Below are 17132 nucleotides of genomic sequence, written 5' to 3'. Positions count from 1 at the left end.
GAATGACCAGATTAATTTTTTTAGATTCTTAAATTTTCGTTTTGTATTTTTAATAATCTTATTTAAATTCAATTTGCCAACATATAGTATAACACCCAGTGCTCATCTCATCAAGTGCCCCCTCAGTGCCCATCACCCAGTTATCCCAAATCCCCGCCCACCTCCCCTTCTGAAACCCTTTGTTTGTTTTCCAGTTAGGAGTCTCTCATGGTTTGTCTCCTTCTCTAATTTTTCCCACTCAGTTCCCCTCCTTCCCTTAAAATCCCTTTCACTATTTCTTATATTCCACGTATGAGTAAAACCATATGATGATTGTCCTTCTCTGATTGACTTAGTTCACTCAGCATAATGCCCTCCAATTCTATCCATGTCAAAGCAAATGGTGGGCATTCGTCATTCCTGATAGCTGAGTGATATCCTGTTGTATACATAGACCACATCTTTTTGTTTAAGATTTATGTATTTGTGTATGTATGTATGTATTTATTATACACACACACATATATATATAAGCACACACACACACACATATATATGTATATATATATATAGAGAGAGAGAGACACAGACAGACAGACAGAGAGGCAGAGACACAGGAGGAGGGAGAAACAGGCTCCATGTGGGAAGCCTGATGCGGGACTTGATCCCGGGACTTCAGGATCGTGCCCTGGGCCAAAGGCAGGCGCCAAACTGCTGAGCCACCCACGGATCCCCTAGACCACAGCTTCTTTATCCATCATCTTTCAATGGACACCAAAGCTCCTTCCACGGTTGGGCTATTGTGGATATTACTGCTATGAACATTGGGGTGCAGGTGTCCTGCCATTTCACCGCATCTGTATCTTTGGGGTAAATCCCCAGCAGTGCAATTGCTGGGTCGTAGGGCAGGTCTATTTTTAACTCTTTGAAGAACCTTCACACAGTTTCCAGAGTGGCTGCACCAGTTCACATTCCCACCAACAGTGCAGGAGGGCTCCCCTTTCTCCACATCCTCTCCAACATTTGTTGTTTCCTGTCTTGTTAATTTTAGCCACTCACACCAGTGTAAAGTGGTATTTCATTGTGGTTTGGATTTGTATTTCCCTGATGGCAAGTGATGTGGGACATTTTTCATGTGCTTGTCGGCCAAGAACTGTATCATCCTCTCAATAGATGCAGAGAAAGCATTTGACAAAATGCAGCATCCATTCCTGATCAAAACTCTTCACAGTGTAGGGATAGAGGGAGCATATCTCAAAATCATAAAAGCGATCTACAAAAAGCCCACAGTGAATATGACTCTCAATGTGGAAAATCTGAGAGCTTTCCCCCTAAGATCAGGAACACAAGGATGCCCCCTCCACCACTGTTGTCCAACGCAGTACAGAAGTGCTCGCCTCAGCAATCAGACAACAAAAAGAAACAAAGGGCATTCAAATTGGCAAAAAGGAAGTCAAACTCTCCCTCTTCGCAAATGACATGATACTGTACGAAGAAAACCCAAAGGCCTCCACCCCAAGATTGCTAGAACTCATTTTGTATTTAAAGAAACCACTGTTGGGTGCCTTAAGCCACGAGTAAGGAAAACGACAATTTGGAGTGATGCCAGAATCCTCACTGCTAACGTGAGACAGTTTTGAGGGGGTAAAGGTTGCCTCTGAGGTGCCCTGAGAGGGATGCCTGGGAGTCGTGGGATGCCTGGGAGTCGCCGTCTGCCCATAGGCCTCTGACGCTGGAGGATAGACTGGTATGAAGGTAATACACGAGGGTGAATGGGGAAAAAAGAAAGAAAGAGAGAAGGAAGGAAGGGAGGAAGGAACGGAGAACCATTGAATTCATCCTTTTAGTTCTGTCATTCAGTTCTGAAAAGTCTTTATTTCTTTTATGCTTTCTTTGGATTCATTTTGTTTGTTTGTCTAACTGGGTTGGCTGCTTCATTCACTGATGACATTCTTACCTGTTCCCTGCCACTCCGTGGAGTCCAGTGGGCTGCAGGGGGGTTCTGTATCCCCTAGCCCAGCCCAAGCACATAGATCTTTTTGTTCCATACTAGAGGTCATTGGCTTGTCCCATGGGTGCCTCATTGCTTTGAACAAGTCTGTGCTTTGCCAGCTTTTCCCAAAGTTCCCAGCTCTCTCCATGATTTGTTTATTTAGTGTTTTCTATTCTCCTCAAAGACTGAGTTGCCATTATTGTTTATTTTCCTTCGTGTGTTCGGTTCACTTCAAAGTGGAAGAAAAGAGGCGCCTTTGATCTACTATGTCATCCCAAATCTAATGTACTAATTATACAGGGTTTGATTTGGGCAACTATATTGTTAGCTGCTAATTTTTAACAAATTTGTGCAATTTGTGGGATCAGCTACTTGCCACATGACTTGCTCAGACCAGTCCTCAGAACCATCATCCAAATTTTTATTTTTGACAAACTATTAGAAATAGCAAACAGACAATCCGAGTCTATTGCATTAATGATTTAAAACAATGCTTTTCTCTCCACAGAGCATTTCCTGAGTGAAGAGTTCTGTACTCCTGGTGGCTCAGTGTTTCTGATGATTGGAGATGGAAGTGCCACCAGCAAAACACGGACGTCAATGAGCATCACCTGGAAAACGGTGAGAAATGAGAGCCCTCTGCTTCTCTGTGGAACACAGATTTTATGGGCAAATCCGGCCAACCTCACAGACTTATGAGTTGTTCGTACACTTTTCTAACTAAAATATACTCTTTATGTCCCTTAAACTACAATATCATGTTCAGAATTTAAACTTGAGACAATATATACCTCCTCAGTCTCAAAATTCTCTCCCATTAGGCTGAGAGGACTTGAAATTAATGAAATTTAAGCTCTGAGAATGACCCACCACTCGGAGGCAGTAGCGACCATTTTATTAAAAACAGTTTGTCATTGTTAAGTGAAATGTCAAATTTTGGCTTGCAGTGGCAACACAGGGGCAGAGTAAGGAGACCTAGCTGTTCTTCAAGATCTTATTCTTCCCACTTAGTATTGTTATATTTTTTTGTGTGGTAGAAAAATGTGATATTTTTTTTACCTACTTATAATTAATATATACGCCATCAGACAAAATGAATTACAAGGTGCTTCTAAAAGTTTTAAGAATATCAGAAATTTGGTGCAAAGAACTTTACTCTCATTTTCAAAGGAACATGCAGTGCTTTTTGCAACCCCGAGAATGCCATTAATGTCAGCGAAATGATATTTTTATTATATGAGTCATAATTCTTGGTACTGTTTAACAGTGGAAAACTATTAATAACTTTAGGTTAATAGCATAGGTCTCTTCTTAGCCTCAAAAAAGTGATTTTGGAATTCTAAGTTACTGACTATTTTATGATGTGGTGACAGTCCAGTAATTCCACTAGCTCTACCTTTCTTCAGTAGACACTGATTTGTGTGTGGGTGTTGTCAGAATTTTGTCATTCCACCAAAAGTTTCAAGAATAGGTTTCCTACACTGTCGTGAGACATTTTTCAGAAATGGAAGTACTTGTATTGACCAAATTCACAGCTGGTATTGATGAAGTCAGGAACAGTGATTGACTAATACTTTCCACGTAATTAATTTATAACCCATCAAAGGGATCCAATCACTTGTTTTGGGGTAGAATTGCTCCTTACTTGCTGGGACAAATATTATTAGCCCTACATGTACTCCTCCTTTCCCCACTTGCTACGTAGAATCCTTTATTAGCCAGGTCCCTTTCTCCCCATCGCCTTCTCTACATTCTAATCACGAACGAGGAGAAGGCCACGCAGGCCAGGAAGCACGTTAGATTAAGCCACATGAAGAAAAAACTCTGACCAGAGGGAGAAAATGGTGCTTGGGTTGGTGCTAAGAAGAGAGAAAGTGTTTGGTGTATGAGAGTTTCCTCAGCAGTTAGGAAGCAGGAGGGACTCAGCTGAGTTATGACTTTTAGCCCTTTTGATGTACTTGGAGATACACCCGCTAATAATAGACTTCCCTTTTCATTGCTGTTGGTTGTTGGATGGTGCTTCTTTATTTGCTTTTTATTTTTTAAAAATAACTGTTAAGGATTTTATTTATTTGAGAGAGAGAAAGAATGAGCAGGGGAGGAGCAGAGGGAGAGGGAGAAGCATAGAACCCGACCTAGGGCTCAGTCTCAGGGCCCTGAGATCCTGACCTGAGCTGAAGTCATATGCTTAACTGACTGAGCCACCCAGGCCCCCTCTTCTTCTTTAAACATGACCTCCTAGGCACCCCTGGGTGGCTCAGCAGTTGAGTGTCTGCCTTCGACTCAGGTCGTCATCCTGGGGTCCTGGGATTGAGTCCCACATTGGGCTCCCCACGGGAGCCCTTCTGCCTGTGTCTCTGCCTCTCTCTGTGTGTCTCTCCTGAATAAATAAATAAAATCTTAAGAAGAAAAACACCTGACCTCCTAGAGTGGACCCTAAACACTGTGAAACACCCCCACCCCCACCCCCGTCATCACTTATCCAAGGTGGCTCTCTATGGATCTAGAATGGAAATTTTAAGATGGCAGTGATTAAGAAATCACTATTTCCTTTTGAAACAACAATTCTTTAAATAAATACTCAAAGAGCAAAATATTTAGCATGCATTACTTTGCCCTGGACTGCTATTTGTCATGCTGCTGTGGTCTATGATTATCATATAATATGATAGGGATTCTTACTGTACCGACACTTGTATAACATTTCTGAGTCATAGAAGCCTCTGGTTTTCAGTGGTATTTTTTGATAATTTTTTTCTGGTTTTAAAATTGGCATTTGGGGGGAAAGTATAGAAGATTAAAAAAAAAAAGAAATATTACTCATAATCTGACCTATTAGAGGTACTTGTTGCTAAACTCTTGGCTTACATTTGTGTATTCTTTTCATATGGCTAAATATGTAGAACTTTTTTTTCAAAACAAACTGCATTTAAGGTTTTATATCCTATTTGTTTTTCTCTACTAATGTTGTTGAGGCTGGGAAATCTAGTTTTAATTCTATGAACCTAGCTGAATTTTTTTTTTCTAAGAGAAGAAAGGGAGCCTGGGTATTTGGGGCCAGCTAGCATTCTCTGTCACACAGGCTTCTAGCAGTGAAATACGGAGACAAAAGCTCCTTTGCCTTCTAGAAGGCCCTAGTATAGGTGGCCAGTGTGCTCCTCAGAAATGTCCTCTTACTTAGTTCTCTCCACTAATGCACAAGACGGCCTAGCTCATCCGGCTCTTGCCGACATTTAGTTCTATCATTGAAATGACTTGTTTGACAGTTTGATAGGAGAAAAGAACAAGTCATCACTATTTGCATTTTCATGCTTATTAGTAGGACTAAATTTTTTTCATGTGTTCATTGGCCACGTGCATTTCATTTCCTCTTTGTGAAGTGCCTTTTTATGTATTTAGCCCGTTTTTGATGTCTGCATTCAGTCATTTGGTGCATTATGCTGGTTGAAATTAGTATCTCTAGCAAGGAGAGAGAGGGTATTCTGTGTACGTGTGTGTTAAGGATTAAAAATGACTTTAACACAAACAACAGACTTCCTTAGGGTTGTAGAAAACCTTACTGAGAAACAACAAAATGGTAAAGTGTTATTTGGCTCCTTTATAACTTGGGAAACTCAAGCCTATATTGGCTTTATCAGGATGCAGCAGGCAAACCAAAAAGACTGGAAAATACCCTCCACATGATTAACCATGGATCCTCTAAATTCTCAGAAAAGTAGTGGAGCAATGCCAGCTTATCTTTCCAATAAGAGCTACCCTTGGAGTCAGGCTGACAGCTGATCGTCCAGCGTGGTCAGTGGGCCCAGCGCCCAAGGGAAGGCTGTCTTGCGATGGGAGGGTGTCCAGAGCTCCCATCAAGTGCCCAGGATGGGAAGGACAAACACAAATGAGACTTGAGAAATGAAAGCTCCTCCTCCTTCTGCTGCTTGCATTTCTGCATCAGTGTTAACCAGACGTCCTTCTGCCCCTTTGTAGTCAAATGTTCCAAGGGGATAAAAATCTCAGCGTGCTTTCAACATTTGCTCTTTGGCCACAAGGTCAAGCATGTATTAAGTGACACGTCACTGTGTTCTAATGGTTGTCATAAGGAAGTGTGGTTGTGTCTTAATTGTAGAGACCTAAGTACCCGCACCCCCTACTACCTCAGCAGCAGGCAAGCCCTACCAACTTCCCAAGCTTTGTGGCAGGAAAATGGGGCTCACCAACCATAACTGGGTCTCGTTTGGTGGTCCCCAGGCAGGATCCCTCATAGTATGGTTGAGAATAAAGTACACTGTTCTGTTTGCTGTGGGCGATAGTGCACCAATCCAAGCAAACATTGACTTTTCTGGGGAATATGCATTTAATATAGAAGAATATTTCTGGAAGTGGGGTGGATCACTTGATACATTGGTTGATCACTCACAGGGTCATCCAATTTAAGCTGCGTCTACCCCAACCCACCATGTGATACAACTCCATGAGAGATACCTGGGCTACACACAGTTGATAGTTATTTATCCATTTCTAAAGGCAGCTGGCTGAGTTGGCTTTAAAATGGGTGATCTCTTGGGCAGCCCTGGTGGCCCCGCGGTTTAGCGCCGCCTTCAGGCGAGGGTGCCATCCTGGAGACCCAGGATGGAGTCCCATGTCAGGCTCCCTGCATGGAGCCTACTTCTCTCTCCGCCTGTGTCTCTGCCTCTCTCTTTCTCTGTATCTCTCATGAATAAATAAATAAAATCATTTTTAAAAAATGGGTGTTCTCAATTGTGATTTGAATAGTAAATCATCATCTGGAATTTGCAAAGAAGTGAAAGAAAAGCTTTTATTTTTGATGGGTGTAACTTTCTAATTTCAGAGATGCCTTTTAATTCTTCTCTCTTCAATAATTTACAAGAATTAACTATTTGATGGTAAATTATATAGAATTATTGTCTTGGGATTTGGGGCGCACATGACTAAACACCCATCATTCTCATTAAACTGAGAAAGGCATTACACTTCTTCTAATCAGATAAATACTTCTGAAGCAAATAATCTCAGATTGCACTTTAGGCAGGATTTGCTATAGCACTGAAATGTTTCAATGGTGAACAAGTTTTGAATATCAGAGTATTTTCAATTTCTGCAATCTTACTACACACGTATTGACTTCTAGGCCTGTAACGTCCCCAAACCGAATCTTTATTCTCCTGCCTCTTTTAGGCAGCAGAGCTGTGTCCTAGTTGATTAATAGATTAAGACTTGCAGAATATGGCTGCATTTCTCTGCTCTATTATTGACTTTTTTGTTCCATCCTGACGTTAAGTCATTTAATTTTTCAATCTCTATATCTCTATATAAAAAAGAGGTCACAGAGCACTTAGAAGAATTGCATTATTCTAGTGTTCTGGTGCTTGAATTATCAAAATTAAATCATATTAAATGACTTTGTGTAATTTTTTTCCTACATCCTAGAATACCTTGAGGCCATTCAAAATTCTCCGCCTTCACATAATAGGGACCAGCAAGAAATGGTGAGACTGGCTTCAAGGTCATGGTGGAGATGCTGGAAAGCCCAGAATCTGATTAAACTGATTAAAGTTTAATCAAGTTAAAGTTTTCAAATAAGTCAAGGTTTATATGTGATAATACAGTCTCAGTCCTGAAAACTTGACAGGGACTTGAATTTTCCACCATTACCAACATTTCCCTTAGTTAGGACTTATTGTTTTGAGGAAACTTACCTATTGTAGCACTACCAAATAATTTTGATAGTTTATCACCATCGTGTAAGGTCCCAACCTTAGTAGTACTTTTCAGGTGTGGAGGTGGGGATGGGGAGGAGAATAAAGATCAGAGAAAAAGATGTTGGATTCTGCAGCAGAAAGCTCAAGGAGGACAGGGGAGAGTAGGTGCAGAGGGGTACCAGAAAGTCCCCTAGAGAAGGAGCAGGCACCAAGAGGGAAGGGAACAACACTGGTCACCAGCCCACACAGTATTTCTCTTACATTAACCGGGGGCTGAGCACAAGTATCTTTTCCACTGGGGATGGTTCTTCCTCTTGCACATGAAAGTCTTGTAGATGGTGGGCTGCTTTGAGTGTGGCTTTATTTTTTTATTTATTTTTTTAAAGATTTTATTTATTTGAGACAGAGAGAGAGCAAGAGAGAGAGAAAGAGAAGAAGACTCCCCGCTGAGTGGAGAGCCTGACATGGGGCTCCATCCCAGGACCCTGAGATCTGAGGCGAAGGCAGATGCTTAACGCACTAAGCCACCCAGGCGCCCCTTGAGTGTGGCTTTAAATGAGAGTAAAAGAACTTTTCCTCAGAAAATAAGAGAATTCTATTGAAGAGAAGAGTGTGGAAGAAGAAAATAAGATATAATCACAGGATAGAAAGTAATGATTCTCAATGTGTTTTTGAAGAGTGATCTCAGCTGTCTTGGGAGTCAGCCCCTCAAAGGCTACATGTAGTTGTGTATGTTAATAGGTTGCAGGGTTAAGAATAAAGGGGAGGGCCTAAGAAGCCGTTTGTTATTTCAAATGCTAAAGAAAGGTCAAGGGGCACATCCGAAACTGTCCCATGATCTACTTGGAAAATGGGGAGTTTGCTAGCAAGAGAGGGACCCTCATGAGACACAGAAACCTTGTGTTCGGACTTAATCAACTATTACACACAGTTTTGTCCCTCCCTTGGCTTCCCAAGGATTAATTTTCATAATCAAATTCACTGGTGTGGATGGGAAGGAAGCAGAGTCAGGGGAGATCATTTCCTTAAATATTGCTTTCTAGGTGGCAAAGGTCACCTAACAGTTAACCAAGGACCCAACCAAAGGTTCTAGATCTTGGCAGAAAAGTGGGAAGTGAATTGCTGGGGTTTTTTGAGGCTTATGAAATAACCTGGCTGCTGTGACCAACTGTGTCATCCAAGTTAAGGGTGACTTAAAAACTCACAAAGTTTGGGTAAGAAAGTCTAGAGGGGAGGTGGCGGGGCAGGAAATCCCAGTTTAGAAGATCATCTCAAGGCACTTCACAGTTGTTCTCACCAATCACTCTGGCACCTAACATGGTAGAACCATGATGGACACAGCCTTTTCTTTTAATCAGATGAAGTTCCTTATTATTTTGTTTTAAAAATTTCATAAGCTTTAAAACAATATCATAACCAATTAAAACTCCCCAGGTGGAAGCAATTTTCAACTTAAGTTGGTATTTAAACCATAGCTCCTAGTTACTTTCTTTGGAATTCCGTAACATTTGACTTGATGTACTGGAAACCAGGGTCCTATGGAGCCTATTAGAAGCTCATTCTCCTGTGATTCAGAGCGTGAGAGATGCTCTGTTTTGTGCCACAAAAGAGCTTCTAGCTGCATCAGCTGTAAATGTGGTGGTGTAAATCTAGCGCCTCTAATGAGAAGTTAGCTTAAAATACGCAGCCTGTCAACGGCGAGTCAGTCAGCAGCAGCGGAGAGACATGCCAGGAGAACACGGCACACAGGGTAGAAGCTACAAGGCTTTCAGGCACAGGTACCATCCTGAGTCCTGGGGGTTGTTCTCTGAAGGTCGTAACCACCCCTCAGCCCCCTGGTCTCTTCTGTCCCACCCCTGGCTAATGACCCGGGAATCCTAGAAGTCGGACCCGGCCAGGGTCTAAATGGCCTAGTTCAGAACTAAGGAAACTGAGGCCCAGAGATGTTTGACTATAAGATTTCAATATGGCCAATTGGAAGTTAAGGATGTAATCGGAGGCCAAGGGACCATTTGTTCCACTGTGTGAAAGACGTGACATCAAGGCCACAACTAGGTCATGCTCACCACAACCAAACCTGCATTCGGTATGGTGAAGCCACAATGAATAGAGACACGCATAACAGTCAACACAGCTTCTAAAAGGTACTTCATCCGCTTTCTAGGAGTAAATTATATTCTGGGGAAATCTGGAATCTCCTAGTGTGAAGGCTATATGGACCTTGAGTCAGATTCCAGCTCAGGTCGCAGACTGGTCATGTGGTTCAAACTTGGAAGCTTGGGCCTTGGAAGCCCAGATGGTCCTGGTCCATCCCACTGTTCTGCCCTTGGAGCTGGGGTCACAGCCTGACCACCTGGGTCAGGAGGATCCGGGAGTTTGTGGGATTATGAGGCAGTGCCTTGGCAGGGAGGCAAATGGAGCATGGCAGCTGTGTCCCCAGGGTGAGCAGTCACATGGAGGGAGGCTCAAGACTGCAGCAAGCAGGCCCTGTCCTGTAGGTAGGTCACACCAGCACCGCTGCCTCGACTGGCCTGGAGCTGCCTGGCCGGGTCTCCCAGGTGATCCCTACTGTGGATCGATGCACTAGAAGAGCATAAACAGGAACTGCTTCCTATGAAGCAGTTGGAAGCAGTTGGAAGCCAGCTTTGTGAAGAGCACCTGTTAATATGTGAACGTCAGAATTTCTAATACTTGGGGACGCCTGGGAGGCTCAGTGGTTGAGGGCCCGCCTTCAGCCCAGGGCATGATTAGAGTCCTGGGATCGAGTCCCACATCAGGCTCCCTGCATGGAGCCTGCTTCTCCCTCTGCCTGTGTCCCTGCTTCTCTCTCTCTCTCTCTCTGTCTCTCATGAATAAATAAAATCTTAAAAAGAATTTCTAATACTTGACATGCCATGAATTAATTCCCTAGACTGAGCGTGTGTCATAATGAATAACTTAGAGTCTCAGGTTTTTGGCTCCTAGAGCCAATGTTTCCCTTGTGTTGGGATAAATGGAATGACGAGCCACACAGGAGGAGGAAGCCTCTGGATGCATTTGTAAAAAAAAAAACCAGGTTGGAAGAGAAATCCAAGACATGGCTGTTATAAGTCTACCGCCACCAGGGTTTATCCTGAGGGAAACCACTTTTGGGCAACAGGCCTATATGAGCAAAACTGTCAAGGGAAATGTCATAGACTTGAGGAGAAGATTGGTGTTAAAGACTCTTAGTCCTTCATTCTGACATTTTTTGGGTTTCATTTTGGTAAAAGCTGTTTTTCCACAACATTCAGGGGTTTGCTTAAAAAAATGTCATTTTATTTTTCGTTCAAAGGGTTAGGCCTCTCAAACTGTAATGTCTGGTATCCACAGCTTGAAAGTATCCTGCCGTAGAATGATTTAGTTTTATATTCCAAAGAAACATGAGAAATGAACCTGTGCCTTCCCAGAAGCTGAAGCAATGTTCTGTTATTAAAAAGTATATATATTTTTTCTACCAAATTGTTGTAGAAAGGAAGTATAACTACATTGATCATCTGATTATCAGAGCCCCGGTTTTGGACAAAAGACTGTGTTACTTTGGAAAATGTTTTATATCCCCAGAGTACCTGGCATATTTATTAGGAGGTTTACCTTTGGGACAGCAGTGTGCTTGTCTTCTATAAACATTTACCGCACAAAACAAAGGGATTAACAGAGAGTCAATCCTTGAAATTAAAAGCAAAATCTTTAAAAAAAAAAATAGAGTTGGCATATTCTGTCTTTGGTTTCACATCTGTGTATTACTCCCAATACCATTACCCCTGGGTAGTTACCTAGTACCTTTGCCATCGATGACCTTGCTCAGTCTTCCTCACTGTGCATTGGGTGTCGTATTCGTTTTCTGGGGCTGCCACAGCAAAATAGCTCAGGATCTGTGCCTTCGGTGACAGAAATGGATTTTCTCACAGTTCAGGAAGCTACAAGTCCTAGTCGGGGTGCGGCAGGGTTGGCTCCCTCCGAGGGAGACTCTCCTTGGCTTGCCAGTGGCTGCGCTCTTGTGGCTGTGTCTTCACATGCTGCTCCTTCCCCAGGAGCACCTGGTGTGATAAGGGCACCAGTCAGAGTGGACTGGGGTTCCACCAACAGCCTCGTTTTAACTTAATCACCTCTTCGGATGTTCTCTCTAAATACAGTGACATGTCAGTAGCATGTCGAGGTCCTAGGAGTCGAGATTTCAATATCGAAATTTTGGGGGTGAGGAAAATTCAGCCCTAACAGATGTCATTTCCATTTTACAGATGAGGAAACTGAGGCTCGTCACCAGATTCTTACCACACTGATTCTCCCTAAATATGTAAGAAACGTGGAAATTTGTGTGGCCATGATAAAGTGATGCTAGATTCAGTCTCCTGTGTCAAATCACATAGAATCTATTTTAAACCAACACTGGAATTTAGCTACAATCTTACCTACCCTATTTATTGAGTTTATTGATCTTTAAATTGTTTAGGATAAAAGAATCTGAAACCTTAACTCACCAAAGATAACTTACCTTCAAACTATAGAATTCCTTGGAGGCATGAAATAAAGCATTTAAGGCATCAGAATTTCTAGTATCGTACATTCTAAGATTCAGTTGGTTTTTTAATATGCTTATATATATTTTTCTTGGTTCTTTTTTCCATGCTTATGAAGCCATCACGACTCTTGTTGTGCCACTTACCAGTCGTGTAACCTGCGGCAAGTTATTTAATATCGTGGTGTGTCAGCTTCTTCATTTGTAGAACAGCAATTTCTGCAATTCAGGGTCATTATAAAAAGCAACTGAGTTAATGCATGCAGAATACTTAACGTTGCTCCTGGTGTGCAGAGTAAATACATAATAAGTGTGAACAAATATTATTATAATATCTATGCACATATATCTCGTACCCAGTTTTGTTTACGAAAGCAGGATCGGTACACTCTACCAGGGTGGGTCAGCGCCTTGTTTTCCAGTCTCCTGCATCCTGCTCGGTGATACCATAGCTCCCCCGAACAATATCTCCTTTGCCAAGTGGCGCGGTTTTAGGCTTTGCTAGTAGAGGAAGCGATTTCTCTTTCATCGAAAAGCACAGCAAAAACAAAATAATCCGGTTAAAAAATGGGCCGAAGACATGAACAGACGTTTCTCCAAAGAAGACACCCACATGGCCACCGGCACATGGGAAGATGCTCATCACCCCGCAGCAGGGAAACACAGATGGAACCACAATGAGACACCCCCTCGCACCTGTCGGAACGGATAAAATGAACAAATCAGGAAACAACAGGTGGTGGCAAGGATGTGGGGAAAGGGGAGCCTCTTACACTGTTGGTGGGAACGCAGGCCGGTGCAGCCACGGTGGAGAACAGGGTGCAGGGTGGTCAAGAAGGTAGAAACGGAGCTGCCCTGCGACCCAGCAACTGCCCTGCTGGGGATTTACCCAAACAATACGAAGATACTAATTTGAAGGGACACACGCAGCCCAGTGTTCATAGCAGCATCGTCCGCAGTAGCCAGATTGTGGAAGCAGCCCCAGTGTCCATCGACCGATGACTGGACACAGAAGAGGTGGAGTATTGGCAAAAGTAGGAATAAACTCTCGCTGTTCACAACAACCTGGATGGAGCTAGAGGGTAATCCCATGTGATCTCACTCGTGTGTGGAATTTAAGAAACAAAACGAATAAACACGGGGAGAAAAAAGAGAGGCAAGCTGAGAAACAAACTTTTTTTTTTATTGGAGTTCAATTTGCCAGCATATAGCATAACATCCCGCCAAGTGCCCCCCTCAGTGCCCGTCACCCAGTCACCCCCACCCCCCGCCCTCCTCCCCTTCCACGACCCCCTGTTGGTTTCCCAGAGTTAGGAGTCTCTCATGGTCTGTCTCCTTCTCTAATTTTTCCCACTCATTCTCCCTCCTTTCCCCTTTAATCCCTTTCACTATTTCTTATATTCCAGATGAGTGAAACCGTGTGATGATTGTCCTCCGACGGACTGACTTCACGCAGCGTCATACCCTCCAGGTCCCTCCACGTGGAAGCAGGTGGTGGGGACCTGTCGTTTCTAATGGCTCAGGAATATCCCACTGTACACACAGACCACGGCTTCCTTATCCCTCATCTGTCGATGGACCCCGAGGCTCCTCCCACAGCTTGGCTGTTGTGGACGCTGCTGCTATGAACATCGGGGTGCAGGGGTCCCGGCGCTTCACTGCATCTGAGTCTTTGGGGTAAATAGAGAAACAAACTCTTAACTCTAGAGAACAAGCCGACGGTTACCGAAGGGGGGGCCGGGGGTGGGCTGACGGGTGCTCGTGGCGAGTGCCGAGCGCTGTCTGGAGGAGCCGAGTCACTAAATTCTACACCTGAAACTAACCGAAAGCTGCACATTAGCCAACTGGAATGTAAATAAAAACTTGGAAAAAAAAAAAAAAAAAAGGAAAAGCACAGCTGCCAGGGGCTTGCAGAAGAGCCACTGGGGCTTCCGCTCGGGCTTTGGGAGGGCGCCCCAGTGACCAGCCACCACTCCCGACGCAGACCAGCTCTGGCCCGTGGCTCCCCCGGGACCGCGTGTGCCACCAGCCAGAGCAGACACATCTTCAGGCAGTTCCGAGTCCCCTCGGTGGCGGGCTGGTGACGGGAGTCTCACCTCTGTTCCTTGCTTGGCACAAATCAATACACCTTTTGTGAACTTACACTACTTTCTCACTGCTGCCCTAACAAAGTAGCACACACTCAGGGACCGGCCACCCTGCCAGTGTGGTGGTGTCTGACGGCTGTGGAGGTGACCGGGCCCGGTCAGCGTCGCGGGCCGCCACCACTGTGACAGTGGGGCCAGCTGGGACCCCCGAGTCAGGGGGCTCGGGACCGCGTGCCATCGGGGCTGGGACAGCGAGTCATTGGGACCGGGACCTCTGAGTCTAGGGGGGCTGGGACCGCCAAGTCATTGGGACTGGGACTGCCGTGTCATTGGGGCCAGGACTGCTGTGTCACTGGGGCTGGGACCGCCAAGTCATTGGGGCCAGGACCGTCGTGCCATCGGGGCCGGGGCCATGGTGACAGCGGGTCTGCCTTCACCAGCAGAGGCCCGGGAGTGCCCAGTGGCCAGCCGGCCAGCGCCCAGGCGGTCCCGCTCCCGGTGGCCCGTCCCCCCTGCAGCCGCCAGTGCCCGGTGGCCGCCCTCTCACGCTGCCTTCCGCGTGGCCAGCCTCGAGGTCGCGCTTGGTCACCGTGAGCCCACCTGGGTCACCCAGGGTCCCCTCCTCGTGCCAGTCCGGCCGACGAGCCACCCCGGGCCCCAGCGACCTTCCGTGTCCCTCGCGGGCTCCTCACGGCTGTTTCCGGGGTCGCCTAGAACACGGGGGGCTCGGGGAGGCCTGTGACTGAGGCCGCAGCTTTTCAGCTGGCTTCATGGGCCTCGCGGCCTTTGTGTCGCCTTCCCCTTCGCGGTGTCCTGGGAGCCGCAGACCCCCCCGGCTTCCAGGCCGGCTGTGCAGGGCGGCGGAACTGGGCTTCGGTGGACACTGCCATTTCATTAAGTGGCTGTGCTGCCACTTCTCTAGAAATCCAGCGTCTATTGGAGGGCCGCGCCAACTAGAGACATTTTTTTGACACAAAAAGAGCCCATGATATATTTTTAAATGGGAAACACAGATTTCAGGACAGTTACAAGCACAACCGAGAAAAGTAAAATCATTTATTACTTCCGGTTTAGAAATGGGGACCTTAGGGACACATGGGGGGATCAGGGGTCGAGCCTCTGTCTTCGGCTCAGGGCGTGATCCCGGGGTCCTGGGATCGAGTCCCGCATCAGGCTCCCTGCAGGAAGCCTGCTTCTCCCTCTGCCTCTCTTTCTCTCTCTGTGTCTCTCATGAATAAGTAAATAAATAAAATCTTTGGAAAAAAAAAAAAAGAAGGTAAATCCTATTCTGCAAAGTTAAAGGCTGGTGGGAAAATATCCTTTTCCACTGACCAGTATAAAGGCAAGGAATTGTTAATACAGAACTTAAAAATAATCAGGAGGGAAACGATGATCTACCTTATCAGGTGGCAGATGGCGGGGCGAAGGTCCTTAGAAACGACTCCCATCAATTGGAAGTGACATGTAAGCCTCACCCCTACCCTCCAAAAAAGAAGAACTAACCCACATCTCATAGTTACAGCTTGGGAAGTTCCAGCCAATAGGAACAATAATGGTGGTCAAGGTAAAAACCATTGACCACATACCTCCCACATTCCAGACCCCAGGCACAAACTTCGTTTATTTAACAGGTAGTTACTCAGAATTTTAGTGGCCATTTAGTTTCAGAGAGCAGGGGCAGGGGCTCACACCCCAACAGGGCCTGACATGGGGCTCGACCACAACCCTGAGATCATGACCTCAACCGACTGAGCCACCCAGGGGCCCTTAGTGGCCATTTAAAATGTTAATACATAGAGCCAAGAAGAAAGCTCGACACTTAGCAAGTATTCTAGACAAGTCTGCTATTATTATTACAGTCAGGGGTACAACAGAGCTACTGTGCTTATATAGAAGGGGCTCCCAAGACACCTGACACCACCCCCCCCCCGAAAAGCCAGTGATGCGCCCCAGAGATCCGTGTGGGAGCCTTACATATAAGTCTTACAGCTTATATGTTGGCTAAGATTGCAGGAAGGTACATTTAGCATAAACATCAAAAACACTGCTGAAACCCGGGATTGAACCAGGGACCTTTAGATCTTCAGTCTAATGCTCTCCCAACTGAGCTATTTCAGCTTGTTCAGGCAGCTTTTCCTATAGAACTATAATGGAATAATACTTGTCTTACAACAGTAAAAAAAAAAAAAAGTCAATATTCAGGTTCAGCTGGGGGTAGACATTTAACAAACAGTACAGAGATGATGAGGCAAGTTTCCTGTTTGTTTCTTTTTTAAAAGATGTTATTTATTTATTTATTCACAAGAGAGGCAGAGACCCAGGCAGAGGGAGAAGCAGGCTCCCGCCCTGAGCCGAAGGCAGACACGCTCAACCACTGAGCCACCTGGGCGTCCCCACTTCTACAAAATCTTAAAGTGAGAGGCGCAAATGAATCCCATTAGTAGCAATGATTATAACAGTAAATGAAACATAATGAATGAATAATTTGCTCTGGATTTTTGTTCTGTGTCAGACTCTGTTTTGAGCAATTTATAGGAATTAGTGATGAAGAAATCTAAAAAGCAAGCAGCGACTAGGCATTGATAAGCGTCTGAGCGATGGTGGAGGGAGCAGTGCACCTTTGATGGGGTTCTATAAAGGAGTAGGAAGTTACCAATGTCACAGGGTCCAAGCAAGAACAGGTGGGCACTGGCAGTGTGCAGAGCATCTAGAGAAAACGCTGCCATTATCTTTTTAAGGCCAGAGATCATAAATGGTCGAGTACAATCTATTGAATAATATATAGAAAATTAAATAAGTGGTGATAGCTTGCATATTTATCATCGAAC

The 17132-nt window shown here is 44.9% G+C and overlaps 1 non-coding gene and 1 pseudogene across 1 annotated transcript; one reads left to right on the top strand and one right to left on the bottom strand.

The window, feature by feature from the left end:
* Positions 1-1540: 1540 nt before the first annotated feature.
* LOC121480875 lies at positions 1541-1698 on the top strand (annotated as a pseudogene).
* Positions 1699-16349: 14651 nt separating this feature from the next.
* TRNAF-GAA lies at positions 16350-16422 on the bottom strand. The gene has a single exon. It is a non-coding gene; the product is annotated as a tRNA-Phe (tRNA).
* Positions 16423-17132: the final 710 nt, after the last annotated feature.

The sequence above is a fragment of the Vulpes lagopus genome, chromosome 22 (assembly GCF_018345385.1).
Source record: "Vulpes lagopus strain Blue_001 chromosome 22, ASM1834538v1, whole genome shotgun sequence".
Lineage (NCBI taxonomy): Eukaryota > Metazoa > Chordata > Mammalia > Carnivora > Canidae > Vulpes > Vulpes lagopus.
This window is presented reverse-complemented; position numbering and strand designations above follow the sequence as displayed.